This window comes from Oncorhynchus kisutch, unplaced genomic scaffold, assembly GCF_002021735.2.
Source record: "Oncorhynchus kisutch isolate 150728-3 unplaced genomic scaffold, Okis_V2 scaffold1194, whole genome shotgun sequence".
Classification (NCBI taxonomy): Eukaryota; Metazoa; Chordata; class Actinopteri; order Salmoniformes; family Salmonidae; genus Oncorhynchus; species Oncorhynchus kisutch.
In genome coordinates this window covers 25001-37967 of record NW_022263139.1, presented here as the reverse complement: position 1 = coordinate 37967, position 12967 = coordinate 25001, and the positions used below count along the sequence as shown (strand labels likewise).

General features: G+C 43.9%; 1 non-coding gene across 1 annotated transcript; it reads left to right on the top strand.

Moving 5' to 3' along the window:
- The first annotated feature begins 518 nt into the window (after positions 1-518).
- Positions 519-590, top strand: trnai-aau (transfer RNA isoleucine (anticodon AAU)). Its single transcript has one exon. It is a non-coding gene; the product is annotated as a tRNA-Ile (tRNA).
- Positions 591-12967: the final 12377 nt, after the last annotated feature.

Here is a 12967-nt window from a genome sequence, read left to right as displayed (position 1 = left end):
CCCAGAGGTCGATGGATCGAAACCATCCTCTGCTAACAAGATTGTTTTTAAAAATGAAACGCAAGCAGAAATTAGAAAGCTAAATTGAATTTGCCTCTCTCAGTGCTATCCAGTACACATTGTTTTTACTGCTTCTATCAGTTCGTACTGTTTGCAGAAGGTAATCAGTGCCCCAGTGGCCTAAGACACTGGCCTCCTAAGCCATGGATTGTGAGTTCTAGTCTTTTCTTAGGTGGCTGAGAGTAGAGTGGCGCAGCGGAAGCGTGCTGGGCCCATAACCCAGAGGTCGATCGATCGAAACCATCCTCTGCTAAACAGATGTTTTTTTAAATGAAACGCAAGCAGAAATTAGAAAGCTAAATTTCATTTGCGTCTCTCAGTGCTATCCAGTACACATTGTTTTTACTGCTTCTATCAGTTCGTACTGTTTGCAGAAGGCAATCAATGCCCCAGTGGCCTAAGACACTGGCCTCCTAAGCCATTGATTGTGAGATCTAGTCTTTCCTGAAGTGGCTGAGAGTAGAGTGGCGCAGCGGAAGCGCGCTGGGCCAATAACCCAGAGGTCGATGGATCGAAACCATCCTCTGCTAGCCAGATATTTTTTAAATGAAACGCAAGCAGAAATTAGAAAGCTAAATTTCATTTGCGTCTCTCAGTGCTATCCAGTACACATTGTTTTTACTGCTTCTATCAGTTCGTACTGTTGCAGAAGGTAATCAATTCCCCAGTGGCCTAAGACACTGGCCTCCTAAGCCATGGATTGTGAGTTCTAGTCTTTTCTGATGTGGCTGAGAGCATAGTGGCGCTGCGGAAGCTTGCAGGGCCCATAACCCAGAGGTCGATGGATCGAAACCATCCTCTGCTAACCAGATTGTTTTTAAAAATGAAACGCAAGCAGAAATTAGAAAGCTAAATTGAATTTGCGTCTCTCAGTGCTATCCAGTACACATTATTTTTACTGCTTCTATCAGTTCGTACTGTTTGCAGAAGGTAATCAGTGCCCCAGTGGCCTAAGACACTGGCCTCCTAAGCCATGGATTGTGAGTTGTAGTCTTTTTTGAACTGGCTGGGAGCAGAGTGGCGCAGCGGAAGCGTGCTGATTCCATAACCCAGAGGTCGTTGGATCAAAACCATCCTCTGCTAAACAGTTTCAATTCAGATTTTAAGTGCAAAATAAAAAAATGTGTCGTTTCATGGCATGTCTCAGTGCCATTATACATTTGTTTTTACCTCTTCCAACAGTTTGTATAGGTCACACTGTTTACAAAGTACCCCAGTGGCCTAAGACACTGGCCTCCTAAGCCATGGATTGTGAGTTCTAGTCTTTTCTCAGGTGGCTGAGAGCAGAGTGGCGCAGCGGAAGCGTGCTGGGCCCATGACCCAGAGGTCGATGGATCGAAACCATCCTCTGCTAACCAGATGTTTTTTTAAATGAAACGCAAGCAGAAATTAGAAAGCTAAATTGAATTTGCGTCTCTCAGTGCTATCCAGTACACATTGTTTTTACTGCTTCTATCAGTTCGTACTGTTTGCAGAAGGTAATCAGTGCCCCAGTGGCCTAAGACACTGGCCTCCTAAGCCATGGATTGTGAGTTCTAGTCTTTTCTGAAATGGCTCAGAGCAGAGTGGCGCAGCGGAAGCGTGCTGGGCCCATAACCCAGAGGTCGATGGATCGAAACCATCCTCTGCTAACCAGATTGTTTTTAATAATGAAACGCAAGCAGAAATTAGAAAGCTAAATTTAATTTGCGTCCCTCAGTGCTTTCCAGTACACATTATTTTTACTAATTCTATCAGTTTGTACTGTTTGCAGAAGGTAATCAGTGCCCCAGTGGCCTAAGACACTGGCCTCCTAAGCCATGGATTGTGAGTTCTAGTCTTTTCTGAAGTGGCTGAGAGCAGAGTGGCGCAGCTCAAGCGTGCTGGGCCCATAACCCAGAGGTCGATGGATTGAAACCATCCTCTGCAAACCAGATTGTTTTTAAAAATGAAACGCAAGCAGAAATTAGAAATCTAAATTGAATTTGCGTCTCTCATTGCTATCCAGTACACATTGTTTTTACTGCTTCTATCAGTTCGTACTGTTTGCAGAAGGTAATCAGTGCCCCAGTGGCCTAAGACACTGGCCTCCTAAGCCATGGATTGTGAGTTCTAGTCTTTTCTTAGGTGTCTGAGAGTAGAGTGGCGCAGCGGAAGCGTGCTGGGCCCATAACCCAGAGGTCGATGGATCGAAACCATCCTCTGCTAACCAGATGTTTTTTTAAATGAAACGCAAGCAGAAATTAGAAAGCTAAATTTAATTTGCGTCTCTCAGTGCTATCCAGTACACATTGTTTTTACTGCTTCTATCAGTTCGTACTGTTTGCAGAAGGTAATCAGTGCCCCATTGGCCTATGACACTGGCCTCCTAAGCCATGGATTGTGAGTTCTAGTCTTTTTTGAAGTGGCTGAGAGCAGAGTGGCGCAGCGGAAGCACACTGGGCCCATAACCCAGAGGTCGACGGATCGAAACCATCCTCTGCTAACCAGATATTTTTTTAAATGAAACGCAAGCAGAAATTAGAAAGCTAAATTTCATTTGCGTCTCTCAGTGCTATCCAGTACACATTGTTTTTACTGCTTCTATCAGTTCGTACTGTTGCATAAGGTAATCAAGGCCCCAGTGGCCTAAGACACTGGCCTCCTAAGCCATGGATTGTGAGTTCTAGTCTTTTCTGATTTGGCTGAGAGCATAGTGGCGCTGCGGAAGCTTGCTGGGCCCATAACCCAGAGGTCGATGGATCGAAACCATCCTCTGCTAATCAGATTTTTTTTTAAATGAAACACAAGCAGAAATTAGAAAGCTAAATTGAATTTGCGTCTCTCAGTGCTATCCAGTACACATTGTTTTTACTGCTTCTATCAGTTCGTACTGTTGCAGAAGGTAATCAATGCCCCAGTGGCCTAAGACACTGGCCTCCTAAGCCATGGATTGTGAGTTGTAGTCTTTTTTGAACTGGCTGGGAGCAGAGTGGCGCAGCGGAAGCGTGCTGATTCCATAACCCAGAGGTCGTTGGATCAAAACCATCCTCTGCTAAACAGTTTCGTTTTAGATTTTAAGTGCGAACAAAAAAAATAAAAAAATGTGTCGTTTCATGGGATGTCTCAGTGCCATTATACATTTGCTTTTACCTCTTCCAACAGTTTGTATAGGTCACACTGTTTACAAAGTACCCCAGTGGCCTAAGACACTGGCCTCCTAAGCCATGGATTGTGAGTTCTAGTCTTTTCTGAGGTGGCTGAGAGCAGAGTGGCGCAGCGGAAGCGTGCTGGGCCCATGACCCAGAGGTCGATGGATCGAAACCATCCTCTGCTAACCAGATGTTTTTTTAAACGAAACGCAAGCAGAAATTAGAAAGCTAAATTGAATTTGCGTCTCTCAGTGCTATCCAGTACACATTGTTTTTACTGCTTCTATCAGTTCGTACTGTTTGCAGAAGGTAATCAGTGCCCCAGTGGCCTAAGACACTGTCCTCCTAAGCCATGGATTGTGAGTTCTAGTCTTTTCTGAAATGGCTCAGAGCAGAGTGGCGCAGCGGAAGCGTGCTGGGCCCATAACCCAGAGGTCGATGGATCGAAACCATCCTCTGCTAACCAGATTGTTTTTAATAATGAAACGCAAGCAGAAATTAGAAAGCTAAATTTAATTTGCGTCTCTCAGTGCTTTCCAGTACACATTATTTTTACAAATTCTATCAGTTTGTACTGTTTGCAGAAGGTAATCAGTGCCCCAGTGGCCTAAGACACTGGCCTCCTAAGCCATGGATTGTGAGTTCTAGTCTTTTCTGAAGTGGCTGAGAGCAGAGTGGCGCAGCTCAAGCGTGCTGGGCCCATAACCCAGAGGTCGATGGATTGAAACCATCCTCTGCAAACCAGATTGTTTTTAAAAATGAAACGCAAGCAGAAATTAGAAAGCTAAATTGAATTTGCGTCTCTCATTGCTATCCAGTACACATTGTTTTTACTGCTTCTATCAGTTCGTACTGTTTGCAGAAGGTAATCAGTGCCCCAGTGGCCTAAGACACTGGCCTCCTAAGCCATGGATTGTGAGTTCTAGTCTTTTCTTAGGTGTCTGAGAGTAGAGTGGCGCAGCGGAAGCTTGCTGGGCCCATAACACAGAGGTCGATGGATCGAAACCATCCTCTGCTAACAAGATTGTTTTTTTAAATGAAACGCAAGCAGAAATTAGAAAGCAAAATTGAATTTGCCTCTCTCAGTGCTATCCAGTACACATTGTTTTTACTGCTTCTATCAGTTCGTACTGTTTGCAGAAGGTAATCAGTGCCCCAGTGGCCTAAGACACTGGCCTCCTAAGCCATGGATTGTGAGTTCTAGTCTTTCCTGAAGTGGCTGAGAGTAGAGTGGCGCAGCGGAAGCGCGCTGGAACCATAACCCAGAGGTCGATGGATCGAAACCATCCTCTTCTAACTAGATATTTTTTTAAATGAAACGCAAGCAGAAATTAGAAAGCTAAATTTCATTTGCGTCTCTCAGTGCTATCCAGTACACATTGTTTTTACTGCTTCTATCAGTTCGTACTGTTTGCAGAAGGTAATCAGTGCCCCAGTGGCCTAAGACACTGGCCTCCTAAGCCATGGATTGTGAGTTCTAGTCTTTTCTTAGGTGGCTGAGAGTAGAGTGGCACAGCGGAAGCGTGCTGGGCCCATAACCCAGAGGTCGATCGATCGAAACCATCCTCTGCTAAACAGATGTTTTTTTAAATGAAACGCAAGCAGAAATTAGAAAGCTAAATTTCATTTGCGTCTCTCAGTGCTATCCAGTACACATTGTTTTTACTGCTTCTATCAGTTCGTACTGTTTGCAGAAGGCAATCAATGCCCCAGTGGCCTAAGACACTGGCCTCCTAAGCCATTGATTGTGAGATCTAGTCTTTCCTGAAGTGGCTGAGAGTAGAGTGGCGCAGCGGAAGCGCGCTGGCCCAATAACCCAGAGCTCGATGGATCGAAACCATCCTCTGCTAACCAGATCTTTTTTTAAATGAAACGCAAGCAGAAATTAGAAAGCTAAATTTCATTTGCGTCTCTCAGTGCTATCCAGTACACATTGTTTTTACTGCTTCTATCAGTTCGTACTGTTGCAGAAGGTAATCAATGCCCCAGTGGCCTAAGACACTGGCCTCCTAAGCCATGGATTGTGAGTTGTAGTCTTTTTTGAACTGGCTGGGAGCAGAGTGGCGCAGCAGAAGCGTGCTGATTCCATAACCCAGAGGTCGATGGATCAAAACCATCCTCTGCTAAACAGTTTCGTTTTAGATTTTAAGTGCGAACAAAAAAAATAAAAAAAATTGTCGTTTCATGGCATGTCTCAGTGCCATTATACATTTGTTTTTACCTCTTCCAACAGTTTGTATAGGTCACACTGTTTACAAAGTACCCCAGTGGCCTAAGACACTGGCCTCCTAAGCCATGGATTGTGAGTTCTAGTCTTTTCTGAGGTGGCTGAGAGCAGAGTGGCGCAGCGGAAGCGTGCTGGGCCCATGACCCAGAGGTCGATGGATCGAAACCATCCTCTGCTAACCAGATTGTTTTTAATAATGAAACGCAAGCAGAAATTAGAAAGCTAAATTTAATTTGCGTCTCTCAGTGCTTTCCAGTACACATTATTTTTACTAATTCTATCAGTTTGTACTGTTTGCAGAAGGTAATCAGTGCCCCAGTGGCCTAAGACACTGGCCTCCTAAGCCATGGATTGTGAGTTCTAGTCTTTTCTTAGGTGTCTGAGAGTAGAGTGGCGCAGCGGAAGCGTGCTGGGCCCATAACCCAGAGGTCGATGGATCGAAACCATCCTCTCCTAACCAGAAGTTTTTTTAAATGAAACGCAAGCAGAAATTTGAAATCTAAATTTAATTTGCGTCTCTCAGTGCTATCCAGTACACATTGTTTTTACTGCTTCTATCAGTTCGTACTGTTTGCAGAAGGTAATCAGTGCCCCATTGGCCTATGACACTGGCCTCCTAAGCCATGGATTGTGAGTTCTAGTCTTTTCTGAAGTGGCTGAGAGCAGAGTGGCGCAGCGGAAGCACACTGGGCCCATAACCCAGAGGTCGATGGATCGAAACCATCCTCTGCTAACCAGATATTTTTTTTAATGAAACGCAATCAGAAATTAGAAAGCAAAATTTATTTTGCGTCTCTCAATGCTATCCAGTACACATTGTTTTTACTGCTTCTATCAGTTCGTACTGTTTGCAAAAGGCAATCAATGCCCCAGTGGCCTAAGACACTGGCCTCCTAAGCCATGGATTGTGATTTCTAGTCTTTCCTGAAGTGGCTGAGAGTAGAGTGGGGCAGCGGAAGCGCGCTGGAACCATAACCCAGAGGTCGATGGATCGAAACCATCCTCTGATAACCAGATATTTTTTTAAATGAAACGCAAGCATAAATTAGAAAGCTAAATTGAATTTGCGTCTCTCAGTGCTATCCAGTACACATTGTTTTTACTGCTTCTATCAGTTCGTACTGTTTGCAGAAGGTAATCAGTGCCCCAGTGGCCTAAGACACTGGCCTCCTAAGAAATGGATTGTGAGTTCTAGTCTTTTCTGAAGTGGCTGAGAGCAGAGTGGCGCAGCGGAAGCGTGCTGATCCCATAACCCAGAGGTTGATGGATCGAAACCATCCTCTGCTAACCAGATTTTTTTTAAATGAAACGCAAGCAGAAATTAGAAAGCTAAATTGAATTTGCGTCTCTCAGTGCTATCCAGTACACATTGTTTTTACTGCTTCTATCAGTTCGTACTGTTTGCAGAAGGTAAACAGTGCCCCAGTGGCCTAATGGATAAGGCACCCTCCTCCTAGGCCAGGGATTGTGGGTTCAAGTCCCATCTGGGGTGGATGGAAGCAGAGTGGCGCAGCGGAAGTGTGCTGGGCCCATAATCCAGAGGTCGATGGATCGAAACCATCCTCTGCTAACCAGATGTTTTTTTAAATGAAACGCAAGCAGAAATTAGAAAGCTAAATTTCATTTGCCTCTCTCAGTGCTATCCAGTACACATTGTTTTTACTGCTTCTATTTTATTTATTTATTTTACCTTTATTTAACCAGGTAGGCAAGTTGAGAACAAGTTCTCATTTACAATTGCGACCTGGCCAAGATAAAGCAAAGCAGTTCGACAGATAAAACGACACAGAGTTACACATGGAGTAAAAACAAACATACAGTCAATAATGCAGTATAAACAAGTCTATATACAATGTGAGCAAATGAGGTGAGAAGGGAGGTAAAGGCAAAAAAGGCCATGATGGCAAAGTAAATACAATATAGCAAGTAAAATACTGGAATGGTAGTTTTGCAATGGAAGAATGTGCAAAGTAGAAATAAAAAAAATAATGGGGTGCAAAGGAACAAAATAAATTAATAAATTAAAATTAAATACAGTTGGGAAAGAGGTAGTTGTTTGGGCTAAATTATAGGTGGGCTATGTACAGGTGCAGTAATCTGTGAGCTACTCTGACAGTTGGTGCTTAAAGCTAGTGAGGGAGATAAGTGTTTCCAGTTTCAGAGATTTTTGTAGTTCGTTCCAGTCATTGGCAGCAGAGAACTGGAAGGAGAGGCGGCCAAAGAAAGAATTGGTTTTGGGGGTGACTAGAGAGATATACCTGCTGGAGCGTGTGCTACAGGTGGGAGATGCTATGGTGACCAGCGAGCTGAGATAAGGGGGGACTTTACCTAGCAGGGTCTTGTAGATGACATGGAGCCAGTGGGTTTGGCGACGAGTATGAAGCGAGGGCCAGCCAACGAGAGCGTACAGGTCGCAATGGTGGGTAGTATATGGGGCTTTGGTGATAAAACGGATTGCACTGTGATAGACTGCATCCAATTTGTTGAGTAGGGTATTGGAGGCTATTTTGTAAATGACATCGCCAAAGTCGAGGATTGGTAGGATGGTCAGTTTTACAAGGGTATGTTTGGTTCGTACTATCAGTTCGTACTGTTTGCAGAAGGTAATCAGTGCCCCAGTGGCCTAAGACACTGGCCTCCTAAGCCATGGATTGTGAGTTCTAGTCTTTTCTGAAGTGGCTGAGAGCAGAGTGGCGCAGCGGAAGCGTGCTGATCCCATAACCCAGAGGTTGATGGATCGAAATCATCCTCTGCTAACCAGATTTTTTTTTAAATGAAACGCAAGCAGAAATTAGAAAGCTAAATTGAATTTGCGTCTCTCAGTGCTATCCAGTACACATTGTTTTTACTGCTTCTATCAGTTCGTACTGTTTGCAGAAGGTAAACAGTGCCCCAGTGGCCTAATGGATAAGGCACCCTCCTCCTAGGCCAGGGATTGTGGGTTCAAGTCCCATCTGGGGTGGATGGAAGCAGAGTGGCGCAGCGGAAGTGTGCTGGGCCCATAATCCAGAGGTCGATGGATCGAAACCATCCTCTGCTAACCAGATGTTTTTTTAAATGAAACGCAAGCAGAAATTAGAAAGCTAAATTTCATTTGCCTCTCTCAGTGCTATCCAGTACACATTGTTTTTACTGCTTCTATTTTATTTATTTATTTTACCTTTATTTAACCAGGTAGGCAAGTTGAGAACAAGTTCTCATTTACAATTGCGACCTGGCCAAGATAAAGCAAAGCAGTTCGACAGATAAAACGACACAGAGTTACACATGGAGTAAAAACAAACATACAGTCAATAATGCAGTATAAACAAGTCTATATACAATGTGAGCAAATGAGGTGAGAAGGGAGGTAAAGGCAAAAAAGGCCATGATGGCAAAGTAAATACAATATAGCAAGTAAAATACTGGAATGGTAGTTTTGCAATGGAAGAATGTGCAAAGTAGAAATAAAAAAAATAATGGGGTGCAAAGGAGCAAAATAAATAAATAAATTAAAATTAAATACAGTTGGGAAAGAGGTAGTTGTTTGGGCTAAATTATAGGTGGGCTATGTACAGGTGCAGTAATCTGTGAGCTACTCTGACAGTTGGTGCTTAAAGCTAGTGAGGGAGATAAGTGTTTCCAGTTTCAGAGATTTTTGTAGTTCGTTCCAGTCATTGGCAGCAGAGAACTGGAAGGAGAGGCGGCCAAAGAAAGAATTGGTTTTGGGGGTGACTAGAGAGATATACCTGCTGGAGCGTGTGCTACAGGTGGGAGATGCTATGGTGACCAGCGAGCTGAGATAAGGGGGGACTTTACCTAGCAGGGTCTTGTAGATGACATGGAGCCAGTGGGTTTGGCGACGAGTATGAAGCGAGGGCCAGCCAACGAGAGCGTACAGGTCGCAATGGTGGGTAGTATATGGGGCTTTGGTGATAAAACGGATTGCACTGTGATAGACTGCATCCAATTTGTTGAGTAGGGTATTGGAGGCTATTTTGTAAATGACATCGCCAAAGTCGAGGATTGGTAGGATGGTCAGTTTTACAAGGGTATGTTTGGTTCGTACTATCAGTTCGTACTGTTTGCAGAAGGTAATCAGTGCCCCAGTGGCCCAAGACACTGGCCTCCTAAGCCATGGATTGTGAGTTCTAGTCTTTTCTGAAGTGGCTGAGAGCAGAGTGGCGCAGCGGAAGCGTGCTGGGCCCATAACCCAGAGGTCGATGGATCGAAACCATCCTCTGCTAACCAGATTGTTTTTAAAAATGAAACGCAAGCAGAAATTAGAAAGCTAAATTGAATTTGCGTCTATCAGTGCTATCCAGTACACATTGTTTTTACTGCTTCTATTTTATTTATTTATTTTACCTTTATTTAACCAGGTAGGCAAGTTGAGAACAAGTTCTCATTTACAATTGCGACCTGGCCAAGATAAAGCAAAGCAGTTCGACAGATAAAACGACACAGAGTTACACATGGAGTAAAAACAAACATACAGTCAATAATGCAGTATAAACAAGTCTATATACAATGTGAGCAAATGAGGTGAGAAGGGAGGTAAAGGCAAAAAAGGCCATGATGGCAAAGTAAATACAATATAGCAGGTAAAATACTGGAATGGTAGTTTTACAATGGAAGAATGTGCAAAGTAGAAATAAAAAAAATAATGGGGTGCAAAGGAGCAAAATAAATAAATTAATTAAAATTAAATACAGTTGGGAAAGAGGTAGTTGTTTGGGCTAAATTATAGGTGGGCTATGTACAGGTGCAGTAATCTGTGAGCTGCTCTGACAGTTGGTGCTTAAAGCTAGTGAGGGAGATAAGTGTTTCCAGTTTCAGAGATTTTTGTAGTTCGTTCCAGTCATTGGCAGCAGAGAACTGGAAGGAGAGGCGGCCAAAGAAAGAATTGGTTTTGGGGGTGACTAGAGAGATATACCTGCTGGAGCGTGTGCTACAGGTGGGAGATGCTATGGTGACCAGCGAGCTGAGATAAGGGGGGACTTTACCTAGCAGGGTCTTGTAGATGACATGGAGCCAGTGGGTTTGGCGACGAGTATGAAGCGAGGGCCAGCCAACGAGAGCGTACAGGTCGCAATAGTGGGTAGTATATGGGGCTTTGGTGATAAAACGGATTGCACTGTGATAGACTGCATCCAATTTGTTGAGTAGGGTATTGGAGGCTATTTTGTAAATGACATCGCCAAAGTCGAGGATTGGTAGGATGGTCAGTTTTACAAGGGTATGTTTGGTTCGTACTATCAGTTCGTACTGTTTGCAGAAGGTAATCAGTGCCCCAGTGGCCCAAGACACTGGCCTCCTAATCCATGGATTGTGAGTTCTAGTCTTTTCTGAAGTGGCTGAGAGCAGAGTGGCGCAGCGGAAGCGTGCTGGGCCCATAACCCAGAGGTCGATGGATCGAAACCATCCTCTGCTAACCAGATCGTTTTTAAAAATGAAACGCAAGCAGAAATTAGAAAGCTAAATTGAATTTGCGTCTATCAGTGCTATCCAGTACACATTGTTTTTACTGCTTCTATCAGTTCGTACTGTTTGCAGAAGGTAATCAGTGCCCCAGTGGCCTAAGACACTGGCCTCCTAAGCCATGGATTGTGAGTTCTAGTCTTTTCAGAAATGGCTGGGAGCAGAGTGGCGCAGCGGAAGCGTGCTGGGCCCATAACCCAGAGGTCGTTGGATTGAAACCATCCTCTGCTAACCAGATTATCTTTAAAAATGAAATGCAAGCAGAAATTAGAAAGCTAAATTGAATTTGCGTCTCTCAGTGCTATCCAGTACACATTGTTTTTACTGCTTCTATCAGTTCGTACTGTTTGCAGAAGGTAATCAGTGCCCCAGTGGCCTAAGACACTGGCCTCCTAAGCCATGGATTGTGAGTTCTAGTCTTTTCTGAAGTGGCTGAGAGCAGAGTGGCGCAGCTGAAGCGTGCTGGGCCCATAACCCAGAGGTCGATGGATTGAAACCATCCTCTGCTTACCAGATTTTTTTTAAATGAAACGCAAGCAGAAATTAGAAATCTAAATTGAATATGCGTCTCTCAGTGCTATCCAGTACACATTGTTTTTACTGCTTCTATCAGTTCGTACTGTTTGCAGAAGGTAATCAGTGCCCCAGTGGCCTAAGACACTGGCCTCCTAAGCCATGGATTGTGAGTTCTAGTCTTTTCTGAAGTGGCTGAGAGCAGAGTGGCGCAGCGGAAGCGTTCTGGGCCCATAACCCAGAGGTTGATGGATCGAAACCATCCTCTGCTAACCAGATTTTTTTTTAAATGAAACGCAAGCAGAAATTAGAAAGCTAAATTGAATTTGCGTCTCTCTGTGCTATCCAGTACACATTGTTTTTACTGCTTCTATCAGTTCGTACTGTTTGCAGAAGGTAATCAGTGCCCCAGTGGCCCAAGACACTGGCCTCCTAAGCCATGGATTGTGAGTTCTAGTCTTTTCTGAAGTGGCTGAGAGCAGAGTGGCGCAGCGGAAGCGTGCTGGGCCCATAACCCAGAGGTCGATGGATCGAAACCATCCTCTTCTAACTAGATATTTTTTTAAATGAAACGCAAGCAGAAATTAGAAAGCTGAATTTCATTTGCCTCTCTCAGTGCTATCCAGTACACATTGTTTTTACTGCTTCTATTTTATTTATTTATTTTACCTTTATTTAACCAGGTAGGCAAGTTGAGAACAAGTTCTCATTTACAATTGCGACCTGGCCAAGATAAAGCAAAGCAGTTCGACAGATAAAACGACACAGAGTTACACATGGAGTAAAAACAAACATACAGTCAATAATGCAGTATAAACAAGTCTATATACAATGTGAGCAAATGAGGTGAGAAGGGAGGTAAAGGCAAAAAAGGCCATGATGGCAAAGTAAATACAATATAGCAAGTAAAATACTGGAATGGTAGTTTTGCAATGGAAGAATGTGCAAAGTAGAAATAAAAAAAATAATGGGGTGCAAAGGAGCAAAATAAATAAATAAATTAAAATTAAATACAGTTGGGAAAGAGGTAGTTGTTTGGGCTAAATTATAGGTGGGCTATGTACAGGTGCAGTAATCTGTGAGCTACTCTGACAGTTGGTGCTTAAAGCTAGTGAGGGAGATAAGTGTTTCCAGTTTCAGAGATTTTTGTAGTTCGTTCCAGTCATTGGCAGCAGAGAACTGGAAGGAGAGGCGGCCAAAGAAAGAATTGGTTTTGGGGGTGACTAGAGAGATATACCTGCTGGAGCGTGTGCTACAGGTGGGAGATGCTATGGTGACCAGCGAGCTGAGATAAGGGGGGACTTTACCTAGCAGGGTCTTGTAGATGACATGGAGCCAGTGGGTTTGGCGACGAGTATGAAGCGAGGGCCAGCCAACGAGAGCGTACAGGTCGCAATGGTGGGTAGTATATGGGGCTTTGGTGATAAAACGGATTGCACTGTGATAGACTGCATCCAATTTGTTGAGTAGGGTATTGGAGGCTATTTTGTAAATGACATCGCCAAAGTCGAGGATTGGTAGGATGGTCAGTTTTACAAGGGTATGTTTGGTTCGTACTATCAGTTCGTACTGTTTGCAGAAGGTAATCAGTGCCCCA